The sequence below is a fragment of the Dermacentor albipictus genome, unplaced genomic scaffold (genome assembly GCF_038994185.2).
Source record: "Dermacentor albipictus isolate Rhodes 1998 colony unplaced genomic scaffold, USDA_Dalb.pri_finalv2 scaffold_30, whole genome shotgun sequence".
Taxonomy (NCBI): domain Eukaryota; kingdom Metazoa; phylum Arthropoda; class Arachnida; order Ixodida; family Ixodidae; genus Dermacentor; species Dermacentor albipictus.
The window spans coordinates 1,092,615-1,112,718 of record NW_027225584.1 but is presented as its reverse complement, the minus strand read 5'-3'; the positions used below and the strand labels follow the sequence as shown (position 1 = coordinate 1,112,718).

At 46.4% G+C, this 20,104-nt stretch overlaps 1 long non-coding RNA gene across 2 annotated transcripts in view; it reads left to right on the top strand.

Moving 5' to 3' along the window:
* The window catches only part of LOC135908446 (uncharacterized), a 52,008-nt gene extending 32,220 nt beyond the window's left edge, over positions 1 to 19,788 (top strand). The window contains exons 2-5 of one of the 2 annotated variants that reach the window (XR_010566335.1): positions 11,368 to 11,436; positions 11,742 to 11,795; positions 17,606 to 17,703; positions 19,646 to 19,788. This is a non-coding gene — a long non-coding RNA (uncharacterized lncRNA). Of the gene's footprint in view, positions 1 to 11,367; positions 11,437 to 11,741; positions 11,796 to 17,605; positions 17,745 to 19,645 lie in introns of both variants that reach the window. The other variant, XR_011510034.1, reaches the window with a different exon arrangement.
* The last annotated feature ends 316 nt before the right edge of the window (positions 19,789 to 20,104 follow it).

Sequence of the window (20,104 nt, the reverse complement as noted above, 5' to 3'; positions counted from 1 at the left end):
TCTGTACGGCACGAGCTTTTCTAGGGTCTGGGCGCGCACCAGATGAATGAATAAGATGACCGAGGATAGTAATTTAGCAGCGTCCGAGGCGACATTTAGATGAATTAAGTTGAAGGCCAGCATTGGGAAAAGCAGAAAGTAAAGTACGAGCGAGCGGCACTCCGGGTGCGTGGCAAATGTAGGAGCAAAAATTACGGCATCGTCTATGTAACAAATAAAGATAAACCACTTGAGGTTATGAAGGAGTGTGTCCATCATGCATTCACAAGTAGATGGGGCATTACATAAGCAGAATGATGTAAATTCGAACTTGTATACTTGGAGGCAGTCGAGGGCGTGATCAACGCGTGATAGGGGATAAACGTCTTTATTGATGATCATGTTGAGGTGCCGGTATTCCACGCAGAAGCACCAGCTGGCGTCCTTTTTAACTAGAACGACAGGGGACGGCCAAAAACTGGATGATGGTTCAACGATTCATCGAGAGAGAATCTTCTCGACCTCCGTTCGAATGACTTGTCGTTCGTGCAAGGGCAGACGGGATAGTCGCCTGTGAATAGGGTGTGCGTCAGCCATGTCAATATGGTGTGTCGTGAGAGAGGTCTGGCCTGAAGGGCGGCCCAGGTCAGAAATGTCGCTGAACGCGGAGAGCAGCTAGTTGGCGTGGTGAGGTGGAAGGTCGGGAGCAATAACGTTCTTGAGCTGAGGAAGGACAGCCGGCAAAGAAGAAGAGTCAACGAGAGACGACGTAATATCAGCAGCTTAGGCTGAAAACAGGCAAACTTGAGAGGAAGATGGTGTACTTAAGGCTATGCCTTAAGTACACCATGACCACGCCGTACCTGGTGACCACCAGGTACGGCGTGGTCACCAATTCCGAAGTTGACGACCGGAAAGCTGGTAGAGTTGTTAATGATACTGACGACGGTTTGCGGAAGAGCAACGTGATTAGCAAGGAGGACTTCCGCGAGAGGAGACACAACACAGTCACCATAAGGCACAGGAGTAGCTGTATAAAGAAGGACGCTGCTCATGGCTTGTGGGGCAAGTCGAATGTGTTCAGCGAAGCAGAGCCAGCTGGGAACTTCCTCAGGAGCGTTAGGACAGGTAGGTAGGCGGAGCTAAACTATTCTACGCCAAGTAAAAAATGGCGACTTCCTACACTAACTACACTCTCGTAACCAGTGTAGATAAAAACATAGCCCATTTGACTTCAAGAAGCACCAAATTTAAACCGTAAGGCAATTTATTAGAGCTGGCGTTGGAACTGTAATTGCAGAGCAAGTGTGATTCACTCTGCGTGCAGTAGCGTCTTGAGAGGCAGCAGGGAGGGAGAGGGAGTGTACATGTACAAATACAGGCAAAATGGATATTGGTCTGTAGTTAGGTTGTTTTTATCCCCGGCTTTGAAGAGCACTGTAACCTTTACGAGCTGCATGCACTTGGGAAATATACCGCTTACAAAGCACAGATTATACACATGGTCAAGAACTGGGCATATCAGATCTAAAACGTGCTTTATGGGGCGTATTTGCAGGTCATCAATATCGCAGCTTTTACTTTTTCACAGAGCAGAAAACGTGAGATAAATTTCTTCGGCGCTAGTTGGAAGTAAAACAGCACTATCGCAATTTCTGGAATTGAGGTACTCTGCGGAGCGTGGATCATGCAAACTATTTACAAGGGACACAAGATAATTATTAAAAGTGTTTGCTAAATGCGCGCCTGATGAACGTTTCCCGTTAATTATCGATTCTCGTGCGGCCTCTGAATGTTGACGTCCAATGTTAAGCACTCTACTAAGGTTTTTCCACGTGATATCAGTTCACTTTATAGCTTCAGGATTAAACAACCTATCAAGGTAATCTTTCTTGGCTTGTCTAAGAGCAGCTGTTAACTTATTTTTAAATTTCTTAAATTCGGATAGATGGCATGTGTCTCTTGTGTTCAAAAAACGTTTGAATAGAGGATCTTTTTGTTTGATTAGTTTCAGAGGTGCATTGGTTATCCAAGGTTTTCTAGCTTTTCTAGGCTTCAGTGTTTTAAGATGAAAAGATTCCGAGTAAGCCTTTTTGAAAAGACGCAGATATGACTCGTACGCGGCATCTACGTCAGACTGATTGTACACTTCGAGCCAATCTATTTTCGATATTTTTGTGCGGAACTCCTCAAGTGTAGACGGACTAATATCTTGAATAGTCAATGGGGGACACTGCTGCGGTTCTTTAGCCAAGACATATGATTCCAAGAGAATAAATACTGGCAAATGATCGCTAATATGAGCGCTGATTACTCCGCAGAGAATAGTTCGAGATTCAGTGTTTGTAATAAAAATATCCAGCACTGTCACAGTCGTTCCTAATGCGAGTTGGAGCAGTAATTATGTTAAAACATGCATTATCTTCTAATAGTCGAGTGGTATCGGCACGTAGCTGTGTTTCGTTCAACAGGTTATTATTTATATCGCGACCCAGGACGAGTTCATAACTGTTTTCATTTATCCAGGATAAGAAGGTTTCCATATATGTAAAAAACAAAAGCGATATAGAACAGAAAATATGCTTTTGTTATGAATGACGGTCAAAATTTCAAAGTCCGGTGTGACCACCATAAAGTCGTCGATTTTATCACACTGAAAACTTTCTCTGGCCAGGAAAGGTACTCCTCCACCGTTCTTGACTGAGCGATTTAAGTAGTGTCTTGTGTAACCCGGGATCTGTATTACTTCGTGTTCATGTTGGTACCATGTTTCACAGAGCATAATAACATCAAATGGCGATAGAGAATGTCTGTGTTTTCGGCTGTTCCACTTTCCTGTAGCTTTTTAATACTGTGTGTACACAGTGATCATGTCATCCTTCGGGATGGCGGGCACACGTCCCGTGCAGCATCCCGTCGACACAGTTGACCCAACTGCTGCTCGGCTGGTTGATGCCTTCTGTGCTACGGCCGTCACCGACGTGGAGCTTCCAGATTCGTCAGATGACTCCACGGTGACTGAGATGGATTCCGACAGTAGCAGCTTCACGCCTGTTGAATCGCGCCGCCTGAAAAGGAAGTTGCGCCGTACACCGACAGCTGGCGAGTCGACTACAAAGACTGTTGACAAACTTGGCGCGTTACGCCGGACATCAGCAGCGAGGGAGTTTCCTACAGAGAATGTTGACGCACCTGACGCGTTCTGGGTGGCTTTCGTAGCCACAACGGAGACGGCTAATTTGAATACCATCAACAGACAGCGGCTGTCCCAATTTTTCGACCAGCTGATTCCGGGACAAGTCCAAGAGGTCAGAATCAACGCTTGGAAGAATGTCCTTACGGTAGATGTGAAATCTCGGGCGTCCGTGGACAAACTGAAAGAAATTGGAGTGTCCGCCCCTATCTCTCTCACGGAAAACGGACTTTCGCTGGAGTTATTACAGATGTAGACCCTGAAATAACGGACAGCGACCTGCGGACACTCATCAATTCTACGGCCAGGATAGTCGACATTCACCGTTTCGGCCGATCAGAGTGTGTTAAAGTAGTTTTTGAAGCCGACGTCAAGGTGGGCTATGTGCGGCATCCTGTCCGTCTGTATGTTCCCAAGCCTGTTCAATGCCACAAATGCAACAGGATTGGCCAAGTGAATGCTGTTTGCAAAAATGAAATATCCTGCCGTCGATGCGGTGGCTCACACCAGCATGACACTTGCAAGACGGAGACAGTCAAATGCACGAACTGCTTCGGCGCTCATGAGGTGACGGCTAAGGACTGTCCTAGGATGAAGAACGAGAGGCGCATCCTGAAGAAAATGGTAAAAGACAACTCAAGTCACCAAGAAGCGGCCGCGTCTATTTGGCGCCGCAAACGTCGTTCCCGACGCCGACGCCCAGAGTTACAGCAACTCTTAGCTCCGTTGCCTCACTGTCCTGAGCCGCAGAATGATAAGACGCCGCCTGCTGCAGCGCCCCATGTTACCACGGTGGTTCAGAAATATGCGGGTATATTATCCACCTGCGCAGCGGTGGCGTAGAGGTAGAACACCCGCTTCGCGTGCAAGAGGTCCGTGGTTCGAATCCCGGTGCCGGCAATTTTCCACCGGATAAAAAAAAATCCGCGTGTTGATAAAATTGCATAAACAGGCCTGGAGTGTGGCCTGATCCCTGTGACCAGAACCGGTAACGCACTCCCTCACCAGAGGAGGATTGGCCACCCTGGTTCAGTACATGGCCACAACCTCCTATATGAACAACACAATCAAACCCCGGCCCTCAGTCTCCAGCCGCTGCGAAGCAACTGACCACGGCGGCGGTCAGACCTGCGACGCTGCAGAGGGTGCTAGAATCACTGGCTCCGGACAGGCCGCCATTGGAACATGAACCTGGCAACGTTTACCGCTAGAACGTTATCTAGTGAGGCAAGTCTAGCAGTGCTATTGGAGGAATTAGAGGGCAGTAAATGGGATATAATAGGGCTCAGTGAAGTTAGGAGGCCAAAAGAAGCATATACAGTGCTAAAAAGCGGGCACGTCCTGTGCTACCGGGGCTTAGCAGAGAGAAGGGAACCAGGCGTCGGATTCCTCATTAATAGGAATATAGCTGGTAACATACAGGAATTCTATAGCATTAACGAGAGGGTGGCAGGTCTTGTTGTGAAACTTAATAAGAGGTACAAAATGAAGATTGTACAGGTCTACGCCCCGACATCCAATCATGATGACCAGGAAGTCGAAAGCTTCTATGAAGACGTCGAATCGGTGATGGGTAGAGTGAAAGCTAAATACACTATACTAATGAGGAACTTTAATGCCAAGGTAGGCAAAAAGCAGGCTGGAGACAAGGCAGTGGGGGAATATGGCATAGGCACTAGGAATATCAGGGGGGAGTTATTAGTAGAGTTTGCGGAACAGAATAATATGAGGATAATGAATACCTTCTTCCGCAAGTGGGATAGCCGAAAGTGGACGTGGAGGGGCCCGACCGGCGAGGCTAGAAATGAAATAGACTTCATACTCTGCGCCAGCCCTGGCATCATACAAGATGTGGACGTGCTCGGCAAGGTGCGCTGCAGTGACCACAGGATAGTAAGAACTCGAATTAGCCTAGACCTGAGAAGGGAACGGAAGAAACTGGTACATAAGAAGCCGATCAATGAGTTAGCGCTAAGAGGGAAAATAGAGGAATTCCAGATCAAGCTTCAGAACAGGTATTCGGCTTTAACTCAGGAAGAGGACCTTAATGTTGAAGCAAATAACGACAATCTTGTGGACATCATTAAGGAGTGTGCAATGGAAGTCGGTGGTAACTCCGTTAGGCAGGATACCAGTAAACTATCGCAGGAGACGAAAGATCTCATCAAGAAACGCCAATGTATGAAAGCCTCTAACCCTAGAGCTAGAATAGAACTGGCAGAACTTTCGAAGTTAATCAACAAGCGTAAGACAGTTGACATAAGGAAGTATAATATGGATAGAATTGAACATGCTCTCAGGAACGGAGGCAGCCTAAAAACAGTGAAGAAGAAACTAGGAATTGGCAAGAATCAGATGTATGCGTTAAGAGACAAAGCCGGCAATATCATTACTAATATGGATGAGATAGTACAAGTGGCTGAGGAGTTCTATAGAGATTTATACAGTACCAGTGCCACCCACGACAATAATGAAAGAGAAAATAGTCTAGAAGAATTCTAAATCGCACAGGTAACGCCGGAAGAAGTAAAGAAAGCCTTGGGAGATATGCAAAGGAGGAAGCCAGCTGGGGAGGATCAGGTAACAGCAGATTTACTGAAGGATGGTGGGCAGATTGTTCTAGAGAAACTGGCCACCCTGTATACGCAATGCCTCATAACGTCGAGCGTACCGGAATCTTGGAAAAACGCTAACATAATCCTAATCCATAAGAAAGGGGACGCCAAAGACTTGAAAAATTATAGACCGATCAGCTTACTGTCCGTTGCCTACAAACTATTTACTAAGGTAATCGCAAATAGAATCAGGAACACCTTTGACTTCTGTCAAGGAAAAGACCAGGCAGGATTCCGTAAAGGCTACTCAACAATAGATCATATTCACACTATCAACCAGGTGATAGAGAAATGTGCGGAATACAACCAACCGTCATATAAAGCTTTCATTGATTACGAGAAAGCATTTGATTCTGTCGAAACCTCAGCAGTCATGGAGGCATTACGGAATCAGGGTGTAGACGAGATATATGTAAAAATACTGAAAAATATCTATAGCGGCTCCACAGCCACCGTAGTCCTCCATAAAGAAAGCAACAAAATCCCAATAAAGAAAGGCGTCAGGCAGGGAGATACGATTTCTCCAATGCTATTCACAGCATGTTTACAGGAGGTATTCAGAGACCTGGATTGGGAAGAAATGGGGATAAAAGTTAATGGAGAATACCTTAGTAACTTGCGATTCGCTTATGATATTGCCTTGCTTAGTAACTCAGGAGACCAACTGCAATGCATGCTCACAGACCTGGAGAGGCAAAGCAGAAGAGTGGGTCTAAAAATTAATCTGCAGAAAACTAAAGTAATGTTTAACAGTCTCGGAAGAGAACAGCAGTTTACAATAGGCAGCGAGGCACTGGAAGTCGTAAGGGAATACATCTACTTAGGGCAGGTAGTGACTGCGGATCCGGATCATGAGACAGAAATAATCAGAAGAATAAGAATGGGCTGGGGTGCGTTTGGCAGGCATTCTCAGATCATGAACAGCAGGTTGCCATTATCCCTCAAAAGAAAATGTATAATAGCTGTGTCTTACCAGTACTCACCTACGGGGCAGAAACCTGGAGGCTTACGAAAAGGGTTCTACTCAAATTGAGGACGACGCAACGAGCTATGGAAAGAAAAATGATAGGTGTAACGTTAAGGGATAAGAAAAGAGCAGATTGGGTGAGGGAACAAACGCGAGTTAGTGACATCTTAGTTGAAATCAAGAAAAAGAAATGGGCATGGGCAGGACATGTAATGAGGAGGGAGGATAACCGATGGTCATTAAGGGTTACGGACTGGATCCCAAGGGAAGGGAAGCGTAGCAGGGGACGGCAGAAAGTTAGATGGGCGGATGAGATTAAGAAATTTGCAGGGACGGCATGGCCACAATTAGTACATGACCGGGGTTGTTGGAGAAATATGGGAGAGGCCTTTGCCCTGCAGTGGGCGTAACCAGGCTGATGATGATGATATCCACCTCCTATGATGTGGAATGGCCTGCTCTGTCATCCAAAGTCGTAGAACCAACGCGTCCATCATTCCGTGCCGTTCCAGCGGACAATAAGGAGAAGCCGGAAGGCCAGCAGGTGAACTTTCTTCTAAAACAACTTGTACACTCCATGCGCACGCTGCTTTCAGGCCTCAATACGCCAACAGCAAGGGTTATTCAGTTTTTGGATGCAATTGAGCCGCTCTTGGCGGCACTGCAGTAATTCATTATGGCGCTACCACACAGCCCCTCCTCAGTGTCGATGCACATACGTCGCAGTGTAGTGATGCAGTGGAATGCCCGAGGCCTGCATGGTCACCAAAGTTACTTCCGACAGCACGTCCAGAAATACCGCTTCCCCATGATTGTAATATGTGAGTCTAACATGCCTTCTGCTTTCCGACTTTCTGGATATGTATTGCTGTGGTCTCGAGAAGCTGATGAAACCAGCAAGGTGTTAGTGTACATACGCCGAGATATTTCACACTACCGCCATGTCCACCAACCCCATAACACAAAGCACTACATTTGCTTGACGTTTATGCTTAAAGGACGGGTCTTCTCGATACTTGGCGGCTACATTCCACCCAGAGATCACATTGATTTCTCGTACCTGTCCTCAGCAATCCAGAGTTGTACAGCTCCTCATCTTATTGTGGGTGACTTCAACGCTCATCACCCCCAATGGGGAAGTGCAGTAATGAATAACCGAGGCAAAGTCTTGTCCGACTTTATGCACTCACAGGATTTCGTCAGTATTAACGATGGCTCTGCTACGTTCCTGCATGGCACGTCCAATAGTAGCTGCTTGGACCTGACATTTGTTTCCTCACGAATACAGTCCTCTATTAGATGATTCAGTGATGTGGAAAAACACGGCAGTGATCACATGCCAATGTATATCTGCGTAAAGTGGTTTGCACCTACCACTTCGTCCCATGTGTGGTGCACACACTGGCCCACTTCTAAGACATTCGTGGAGAATTCCTGTGCGACTCTTGAGTCATCAACCCAAATAGAAGACGATCACGTCCGCCTTCATTGAGGCCACGCAGAACATATGTGCACCTACACCGGGGTCACCTATTGACGTGGAATTCGAGAGGTGGCTGCAGTCCGACGGCGCGCCGAAAGGAAATACAGAAGGACAAAATCCACATACGATCTCGCCCTTTGTCGCTGAGCTCAACGACAAATACAGCGCCATCTCGAGAAATTAGGAAGGAAGCGCTGGACAAAGTTCTCCTCATCACTGGATCCTCGCAAGCCGCTGTCCCGCATTTGGCATGTAGTCAGGAGCCCACGTTTTCCCCCACAAGCAAGGTACCCTTTCAGTGCTCTGGCCCTTTATCAACGCCACAGTGATGTAGAGGTAGCGGACGACCTCTGCAAAATGATTTTGGGCACAACTCAACCAGCCTCAATCCAATTCGAAGTTTTTGCACCACCTTCCTCAAGTGACCACACGACTTGCTCTTTACGATGCCCGAATTAGAGGGTGTTCTTGCGTCCTGTCGGCATTCATCTGCCCCTGGCCCTGACGGGATCTCGTACTCGTCTCTCTCTCACGTTGGCAGGGCTGGTCGCTCCATTATTATGACGACACATGGATCTCCGGTATTGTTCCGGAGCAGTGGAAGATCAGCCGCCTGGTTGCTCTCTTGAAGCCTGGAAAGACTCCTTATGAGCTTACCTCATACCGGCCATTTGCATTAGCCAGCTGTGTTGGAAAGTTATGGAACGAATGAGGTCCTGGCGAGGCTCGAATGGTTTCTGGAGAAAAATTATCTTTATCTGAACATGATGACCGGTTTTCGGCGGCGTCGTTCTTCGATTGACAGCGTCATTTACCTCGTTACTGGAGAACACGAATGACAGTGGAACATGAAAAACGTCGACGCCGACTCGTCCCCGCTGTTTTCCTAGACATAAAAGGGGCCTATGACAACATCCTTCATGAAGTCATTCTCGATGCCCTAGATGATTTGGGTATTGGCAGCCGGCTCTACCTTTGGATTGTGAGCTACCTCAGCGGCCGTTTCGTTTACATGTCCACGCCTGACAGAGAGACTAACCGTCATCAGGTATGCCGTGGAGTTCCTCAGGGAGGAGTTCTCAGCCCAACATTATTTAATGTAGCATTGACTGGCCTGGTGAGCGAACTGCCACCTCACATCCACATCAGTGCATATGCAGATGGCATCTGCGTCTGGGCTTCTGGTACAACCGCCCCACAACTACGTGCAAAATTACAACGTGCTGTGACATCTACTTCACGTTACATACGGTGTCAGGGTTTCCTCTTAGCTGCCGAAAAATGTGCTGTGGTTGCATTCACATGCAAATACGTCTGCCGGTACCCGATCTCCATTAACGGTGTCATAATACCTTATGTCTCCCACCACAGATTCTTGGGAATTATCATGGACCACGGTTTGTCATGGTTGAGGCATGTTAATATGTTGAAGCAAAAACTTAATCTGCTTTACCATGTTCTTCGCTTCTCAGCAGGCATAAAATGGGGCCCCGCGGAAGGCTCATTACTAAGACTATCAGTCTCTTTTCGTAGGGTACATTCGATACAGCCTTCCGATACTCTCAAACTTGAGCATTTCCTGCTTACGGACATTAGAGAGCGATCAAGCGCAGGCACTCAAAATACGTCTCGGCTTGCCACAGCGTGCCTCCAACAAAAGCACTATTGAGGAAGCCCGCGTATGCCCATTATCAGTATACCTGTCTCACAAAACACTTCGTGTATACTTACGCTTACTGAGACGACACCATTGCCATCCATTGACGTCGGTTCTACATGAGCGGCCGGACAGCAGTTTCACAAGTGCACTCCGCTGCCATCTACCCCACGTAACATCAGGCTATGCCTTTCCATATCACCCCGTGAAACCACCGTGGGTGATGGTTCGACCTTCCGTATGCGTGCATGTCCCTCGCATACTAAAGAAATCATTGGATCCCATTAGCGGACTACAACTTGCTGGGGCATACATCTGGTCAGAATACCAGACATATGTTCATGTTAACACAGATGGCTCCGCGTAACCAAAGGTACCGACAGTAGCTGTGATGATACCAGCCCAACAGATGACTCGAAGTTTCATACTAGATCATAATTCTACATCAACCGCTGCAGAGCTTGTAGCTATTCGGGAAGCGATTCGCCACATTTGCGGACAAAGACCTCAAGAGTGGCGCATTTTCATGGGCTCTAAACCCGCGCTGCAAATTTTGGTATGCTTCCTGCACAACACTGCATATCAGGTTCTGGCACTGCAGATCACCAAGCTACTTTCATGCGCTCAAAAAAAAACACCACCGCATAGTGTTCCAATGGATTCCGGGAGACTGTGGGCTTAACGATAATGAGATGGCCGATGCTGCAGCATGGCGCGCCCTCAGCAATGGCCTGCAAACTGTAGTGCCATTCTCTAGACCAGACATCACATGCCTCCTGTCATAATTAATGAGGAGTGTGACGAGAAGATACTGGGCCCATCCAGACGCTCGTCACGTCCACCTTAAAAGGCTGGATCCCGACATACATTTTCCCTTTCTGCGTGGAATTTGACGCCCTCATACATGCCTGTTACACAGACTGTGATTAGGCGTCGCTTTCATGCGCAAATATTTGCACATTATTGGACGGACAGACTCCCCGGACAGTTCAGAGTGTGGCGCTGTAGAGACTATAGACCATAAGCTCATGGTGTGCCCTGAATACGCACGGGAAACACTGACAATAGTAGATACCTTGAGACCTTTACACAATGGACCACTGTCGGAGGACCTCTTGCTAGGCGCATGGCCAGAGTTGGCAGACGACAGAGACAATGCGTGCTCTTTCATGTTTCCTAGGCGACACGGGCCTGGACTCATGCTTGTGATACCAGTTATGCAATGTGTCCTTCACCTCGTTCCTCCCATTATCATCCCCCATTGTGACCCTCTTTCTTCCCTTCTTCCCCTTCCCTTACGTAGAGTAGCAGGCCAGGTGCTGCATTTGCCGGCCGACCTCTCTACATTTTCCAGTCATTAAACTACTACTTCTTCAATGTTTCGCTGGTCTCAGCTAGTATATTTAAATTTTTGTCTGCTTGCGCATTCTGCTATCATACAGAGTGTAAGCCATGATGTCCTTGTTGTTTCAGATGCTTTGCACAGGTCTGTAGCTACCCACGCTGAAGCTCCAAGATTATACACAAACTTGGAAACTCAAGGTTAGTTACCTATGTGATATGCATCTTTGTGCAATTGTGATTCACTGTTCCTAGTATTATTAGTTTTTGTACATTTATTACACTATGGTCATGTGGAGCATAACCTATGGTCTGTTTTACATTCAGGTTTAGCCTACACGCCAGTATCCACATCTCTTGCTGAAACTACAAGGTCACGCACGAATCCACATGTGCTCAGTGTGTAATTCATATGCAATGTTATGTTCTTTATGTTGTTGCTGTTCTATTTTCGCTTATGCATTCTGTGACCAGGTGGAGTTTAATTCATGGTGCTTTCGTTTTAGATGCTTTGCACAGGTCAGAAGCTGCCGGCTCATTCATGGAATTGCAAGCACGTGGTATGTCATTTATGGAATATTGACACGTGTACTTATCTTTATCGGGCGACCACGTTTCGCCGCTTAACAACTGTAATCGCACAGCGAGGGATGCGCCTGAATGTATCCTATGTTTCTGGAAAGTTATCGACGCTTCTGTCCGCGTGTCTGTTGTCGCCGAACCTTGTGTTATCAGATTTCATCGCGTGACACGAATGGTGTAGAACTTTGTGGAAGACACGCGGGTCCCATCAGTTCATCTGGAACATTCGACGACTTATCTATAAAAGCCGACGCGCTTGACCCGCTGATCAGAGTTTCGACGATCGCCGACCGTGTTCGCCGCTATCGTTGTGCTATAAGTGTAGCCTGTTTTGTGGGCACAGGTTCGCCCAATAAAAGTTAGTTTTGTCTATCACAGTGTTGCTACTGTGTTCTTAACAAGGCCGATTCAAATAGGTCGCGAAGCTTCGGGCGAAAAGCGGTTCAGTACAGATTGTCACCGACATCAGCATGGGGGGTTATGGGAGCAGCGATCGAAGCGCGACTATGTTTGGAGGGAACAAACATTGGGAAAGAAAAACGCCTTTTTTAATTCAAACGAGACACAGTTAGATTCATTTAACGAAAATAAAATTCCTAGTCAATTTTATATATTCGTGATGAGTTAAATAAATACGTTTAATTTTATCATTATTAATAAATGCATTTCTTTTCAGCGCCCATCGCTACAGGGGGCGTTGACGCCACTATCACTCGCAGTGCAATGCACGTCTTGAAATGGGCAGACAGGCGCACTCGTATCACCTGTTGAAATACGCCCCCCTCACAATTTGTGATTTCTTGCTTGTCGAAGTTTGTCTGAATTTGGTGATGCGGGTAGCTTCATTGCTTCCTAATCTGTTCAGTCAAAAGTAGTGAGTTACGACCGCCAGATAATTGTGTAGTTGTTTTCGTGCGACTGCGCTGGCCGACGGACTTGGCATCCGACAATAGGATCAGCACTCTACACCTAAAGCTTTCGTCGGCCTCCAAAGAAAGTATGTTCTGCGCAAGGATGCGATTTCGACAACCGTACGGCTGGCCTTTTCCTGCATCGCTTTCCGCGCTGAAAGCTCGAAACGCCCATCAAGTCGAATTGCGGGGCATTTGAATATATAGCTCCAAAGGAAGAACAACAAAACAAATTTCGCGCCTTCGAAAACAAAATGACGTCACTTCTGCTTTTAACGGACATGGCGTCACGTTATTTTTTCTTCCGCCGGAAGTGTTCCCACCACATACAGATGGCGCTAAGCCCCATGAACCGGCGATGGACCGCCATGCTTTGAACGTATGGGCTCCTATGGAAGCTTCGCTACCAGGTACATTTACCTTGTTCTTAACGTCACCACCACGTGACAATATGCTGTTATGTTTGGCTTAGACACGTATATTGATTGATGTTAAACCATGAATTAGTGCGTATATCGAATCACCGTGTAGGATTTGTTTTCGCATGTTCGAAGACAAGTGTTAAGTGTAGTTAAGGTAACTCTAAAAGCTGAATATTTTTGTTTATAATGTCGAAATGTCTTTGGTGGCGTGTCAAATAATCACTCATTTGCTGGTGCGACCGATTGAGCTGAGGGTATAGCTTACACCGATCCCGTCGCTCCCGTTGAGTGTGCTCTGGGGGACCTCGGGGTGCACAGAGTGGGTCTCATGTGTTGGGACAATCAAGGTGCGGACTGGTGACCGCGAAAGACACTATACAACAGGACGATTGGGACTCCGTACTGTTCATGTGCCTTGTGTCAGAGGAGTCAAACCTACGCGAATTTATTGATGTTGATTGCAGCGCGGAGGGTGTCATAATTGTTTTTGCGTTGGTAGAATGGCGAAATTTTTGTTTACTGATGCGACTGTGAGGTCTACTGTATTGGAAGCATTGTCATGTGTTCTTCTTCGCCATTACTACATGAGGTTATCCTTCTGTTTATGAAATGGAGATTGGTCTTGTGTGCGGAAGGGTTGATTTAATTTTTGTGCAAGTTTTTTTTTATATGTTTTATCATGTTACGTGGACATCGAGTGTCCACTAACACTCTTGAAGGGTGAGGAGTCAGTTTGAGATTAGGGACTTGACCTCGCTGTTATTTTGAGGCCCAGTTTAGGCGACTACAGCAAAGCGGAGGACGAGCCCGCATCTGCTGTATCGGCCAATAACCAGAAATGAGGCACGCATATGGGTTCCGCGAAGAGGAGACGCGGGCAGCACTCACGCATGAGGAGAAAGCGGATTAGTGGCTGCACCGTAGAAAAGGCACTAGAACGGCACCCCCACTCGGAACAAAAGGGTACAAGGGCCGAGCGGAAGGGAGGCGTTCGGGGAGACGAGCGTGAAGATGAAAGAAGGAGGGTGCTTGGGGTCACCGCCACCGCTAATGCCCACGCGCTCCCCAAATGTCCCGTCACGAAATTTGGGCGACGCGACGCTGCCCAGCCGCTTTGATGTTTGCCATCCGCGTGAGCCTGCTAAGGATTCCCGTGAAAATGGCGGTAGCTTTTATGGAATGCTTTTATGTGCTATTGCCATCGGGTTCCAATTATGGTGGTTGTATTTCAAGCGAACCGGCACACAGCTGCACGCGAGACAGATTTCTCAGTACGAGCAGGGTAGATCGCTGTCCGGCGGATATGGAGTTACTAATCCGCGATTTCACGGAACATTCTCGGCAGCTTGTAGGGCGGCCGGTTGCAGGTGAAAAGAGGGAAGACATCAGGGGCCGATACTCGCAGCCCAACGTAGGGGAGAAGGAGGTGGCACGTGTCTTTGAGAAATCCTATCCCCTGGCGTGTTCTAAAGAGTGCCACTGTTTCCACCAATGCCTTGTGCGGCACGAAAGTGGTTGTGCTATTGGTTAAAATGATGTGAACTCGCATGTGTGATTGGCTGGTTTGCAAATCCTTTGTACAACTGAGGGCTTAAAAAGTCATGTTTTGTTGTGCGGTGGAGAGCGGAGCTTCGGGCTTGGAGCCGGACAGACGCTTCGGCGTTTGAATAAAGCGTCACTTCATCGGACAACGGCTCTTCCTTCGCGCTGCCACCATGCACTCGAATCATCGAGGGGCGCCGACTTCGGACCTTCAGCACCTTCCCTCCTTGACTAGCATTGAAGCTACGAGAGGACAAAGGGAAAAGAAATTAGCTATTGGAGTACCCTCTATGTAGGTTACATATACAGCTGAACCTGGACTGATCATTGGTAGGGTTCTTGGTAAAAGAATGCACTAGCATCACTAAACTTAAACTGATAAGTACTAGTGTTTCTTTGTTGCCTGGTTACAGGTTCTTGAACAAGAAAAACTCGCGGAATTCGAAGAGTTGCAAGAGCTGAGCTTAGACGAAAGCGGTTAGGTTGGTAAGGCTGGCTTGGCTCAGTCAATTTATGTTTACTTTGCGCCTATTTCACAAGGCCCATACAGTCAAAACTTGTCAAACGAAGTTCCATGCGACGCAAAAATATGTTTGTTATATGTCGATATAACCAACTTCAGTATAATGAAGTATTTAACTTTTTGTAACTGCTCCATAGAACATCATCTATTTAGAACCTCCATATTATAAAGCGTGCTTATACATGATTTCTCTGCAGCTGTGAAAGACAACAATAAATGGAATCTGCCGCGGACACAGATGCTCAAATTCATTTACAAGCTGCTGCTTGCGAACATACCTCTCATATCGCATAACCAAGAGCCAGCGCCGAAGCGGAGCAGCACCATATAAATTCCAAGTGCAATACGATCCTATCTCGCCCTGTGCACTGTATGCTTTGGATGAAAGTGAAAGAGTGTGAGGGTCAGCCGAGAAGGATGGTGGCTTGATGAGTGCTGTCTTCTCACTCAATCCAGGGAGGGGTGGTGTAACGAGCTCGCAGTAACATGATCAAGTGAGTGTGAGATGGGCAGGTTGGCGCGCTGGTTGGCATGCATCTCCGTTTCTAGCACGGACGCAGCTGCAAATGGCTGTCAGCTAGACTGAACGGATTCGCAGCCTACATTCCCTGCTTTAGAGGTAATCAGGCGCTTGTGCAAGAGTGGCCCTGCTGAAATGGCATAGGATCATGTGCACCGTCTTCCTGCGCATGTAGTATTGGGGGTTGCATAATCTCGACTTCAGGAGACACAGGAGACGCATTGAAGCAAGAGGAAGATGAAGCATTCGCTTCCCACTGCCAGCACTTTTCATGATGGCGTCGTCTCACGCAGAGAGAGGGGTAGACAGAAGGGGAAAGGCATAAAGGTTAACCAGATGGGAAGATCTGGTTTGCTACCCTATGCTGGGGAGAGAGGGGAAGTAAGGTGATAGCAAAGTAGAGATAAAGAAAGAAAGGAGCATAGACATACAATCACAGTCGGTCACTGTCACTGCATACCGTTACGTCTCACGCAGGCAACACTTAGCCGTGAGGGCAGCGCGGATGCGAAAGCGTGGCTGGCTTCGCTTCGTACCACCGATTTGAAGATATCGTCAACACTGCACAAAACCGTATCTTTAGTCATGTACAGGGTCGTCCTTTTTGAAAGGGAACACGCGAGCGCGTGGCCTGTGCTCTGCGGCGGCTGCCTAGAGCGCCGGTCAGTAGCAGCAAGAGAAAGCACGTCCGCTTTTGGCGTCATCTACTGGCGGTCAGAATGTCTAGGCATGGCCGATTGACAAGCGCCTACTGGACTCCCTTCCCCGTATTACTGATGCGCAAGGAGCGGGGCCTGCAGCTAGCAAATCGCGCTCGCGCTGCATTCCCCACTCCTTGCGCATCATTAATACGGGGAAGGGAGTCCAGTAGGCGCTTCCAATCGGCCATGCCTAGTCATTATGACCGTCAATAGAGGACGCCAAAAGCGGACGTGCTTCCTCTCGCTGCCACTGACCGGCGCTCTAGGCAGCCGCCGCAGAGCACAGGCCACGCGCTCGCGTGTTCCCTTTCAAAAAGTACGACCCTGTACTATCAAAGTCTACAGAATTAATTTCTGTCTCATTCAAAGTTTGCTTTTTTCAGCTAACATTCCTGAATACAACGTTAGCCATGGGCTGAGAATTGGACGTCATGTGTGGTTTGCTGCAGCGGTGACACACTATAGCACAGAAACCAATGAAAACACAGGATTTAAATCGTGCATACATTTAAATTAAAATGTCCAATTTAATATGAATTAGAATTACATTTGACAAGGTTTGCATAAATTCGCAATAATCTTGAAAAGAAATGAAACTTACCAGAAATTTAGCGCCCCCCCCCCATTTGTAACTAGTTTTACAGTCCAAATAAGCAATTATGAAGCTTACTGCAACGTCACCTTCATTCATAATTCTGCATTTTGATTTGAAAAATAAATGTTTTCTTCCACTATGCTTTTCTTGGCTTGTTTGTCGGCTTCACACGGTGCATTTGTTTGGTATTGTTTTTAAGGCCTGTAAATATGATGACTTCTTTTCCTGTAAATTTTTCTAGCAAGTCTCGGTCAGCCTCACAGCTTTAATATGCAGATGTCCTTTCCTGCAGCCGTTGGACTTGTGCAAAAATTCCCAAATGTCCTTAGCGATCGCCTAAGAGGCACAACGGTGAAAGCCTTGTAAATTCTACTGTAATTCAACTTATTCCAATCACTGATCAATCATGAATTAACTTTGCTAATCATTAGTCATCTCTTATACCCAGCTGGATATGCTTTGGTTCTGTTCTGGCCTTCCTTGGGTCACGTGATATTTTCTGTACCTCACAACGCAACTTTGAAACGTAGAGATTTAAGACTTTTACCTTTAAAAATGTTTTCGTTTCTATCAGGGAAATGAGGAGCTTCCCTGGTGCGTAATCTGCAATGAAGACGCCACCCTGCGCTGCCATAGCTGCTCTAATGACCTTTGCTGCCGCTGCTGCTACAAGTGAGTTGTGGCATAACGCTATACAGCAACAATGAATCCAGGTAAAGCATAAGTGAAGATCATTTTTTTAATTGAAATGTAGAAATGGGAACGTAAAAGCGAAATGAAAGTGAACGAAAAGGTCACTTGCCACGAGTGCTGACCAAACCCACATCCTCCCCAGTATGCGTGCAGTGCTTTACCTTTAAGTTCCCTGTACCTTATTATATACTAATAACTATTCCCTTACCATTAACATTCAACTAAATATTACCAAAACTAATAATTTCCCGTACATTTTCTCTGGCTTCATTGTTGGTTACTTGGTATGGCTGCGGCTAACAAAAAAAAAGAGCCCCTTGGATTTCATTGTTCTCCTCAAACGACACCATTGAGTAACCAGGTTTTAGGCTCTTGTAATTTTTTTCATGACAATAAAGTTTTAATGAAGTGTAGTAATTAAATTGTTATTCCTTGGTCTCCAAAGTTAGTCGCAATTGAAAGCTTGTTCCGGCGTATCAGAAATGCTTCTGTCCACGTTGCGTTGTTTCCTGCACTTAAATGCATTCTTTGAGGTAACAAACTTAGCGTAACACTAGTGATGCATTTGACTTTCTGGGCTTAATAGCGGTATCCTTCAGAAATCGTGCTAAAATCTCTTACTTATCAAGGAATGCAATCGGATGTGAAAGTATTTTCCAAGTTTCTCTCAGCAAACAAGAGCACTATTAGGTGCAGCTACATTTATTTTGCTGCAACAAAAATCAATACCTTAGAGCTGGGTGTGCTCTGTCTGTCCATCTTTTTGATGCGCTGACATGACAAGCGTCGTCATTATCCTGCTATCATCAGACAACCTTCTTGTCCTTGCCTTCGTCCTCGCCAGAATATTTCCCACTGCTATGCTGCCTTTCATAAATAGCAGACAGTGCTGCGGAGGCTAGAAAAAACATCTCTCACTCCTTTCATTTGCAACCAAAAAATACTGTGTCATATATGAGACATAAATATGCGTCATGTAATTCAGTGAAAATATTAGGTATCACGCTTTTTTGTCGCAGAATATGACATAATCCTGACGTGGAAGGCATTGCATAACCATTTACTTATGAACGAGCGTAGTGACATTTATGCAACCAGCCCCCACAGTACACTGCTCGCGCTCGCGACCAAAGCATGCATCACACGCTGGAAGCACAAAGGCGCACAGATGACACGTAACTTGATTTAAAGGTAACATCGACAAGTTGCAGTTGTAACATAAAATCGTTATTCCACATAAAGGCGTTGCAGATAGAAGACAACTGCACTACAAAATGCACATAGCGAGACTTCTACCACCACGTATATTCCACAGCGTTGTCCGCTATGCATGATGCAGAGTACAGGATTCGTGTCCACGTCACAACAGCATTGTGCTATGCAATTGGAAGCTTAGGGCAATAAGCAGTGCACTGTCGCGCCGTTTTGGGCTTTTAAATTTGTGTGGGGTGCCTCACCCCTCACAGACTCCGAGAAGGGTGGCACCTGTGCACACATTTTGGAGGCCTCAGCAGGCATAAGCATAGGCATTTCAGCTGGTTGGTTCACAACTTGAGAAGAAACAGCGCAAAAGACCAAAACATAAGGAAAGGGCAAGCAATGACAGTGTGCCTTCCTCATGTCCTATCCTTTATCGCTGTTTCTGCTCAACTCAACAGGCAATATTGTAGCAGACGAGTACAATGTCGTCTGCTTTGCAAACAAAGAGTGTTATTGAGACGATGGCAGTGCTCTCTCAGAGAACCTGTTGCTGTCAGAGGAAATATGTTCAGAGTAGAAAGAATTGCTGAAGTCTGTTTACTTAAAAAATGTTCTTTTGCTAAGTAATAAAGCAATTCAGATTGCAAAATGTTTCTGTTCGCCTTTTTATCAGAAGGAATTGCAGCTGCCTAATTCAAGCTAATTTTTCCTGTTTTTGCAGGGAATTCCAGGGCTCTGAGCCGCATGAAACAACACTGCTGAAAAAATAATGCAGCAACTACAGCCCTTGGAATGCCCCCACACCCACCAAAAAAGGAAATGCTTCGGTAGCGTCACCAATAATTATTTTATACGGCAAACTTACCTATGCATAGTCAGCGAGTCATGCCTCAAAACAAGCAACATCCGTTATTGCACGCTGTATGATAAAAGCTCTATGGTTGCTTCGCTTGTTGTCTGTTGAAAAAGAAGTGTTGAATGGCAAAACTGTATTTTTCCGCAAAATTGCATAGTCTGTCAAATAACAATGCTGCCTGTCAAATGAGTGTGCTCGCCTTAATTAAGGTACTGAATCAGTATAATAGAAAAGGTGGGAAAATAATATCTTCTGACCTTATTGACTCCTTACCTCCTGTAGACTTTGTGCAAAACATGTAGACGTACCAAGCTCGTCTACAGG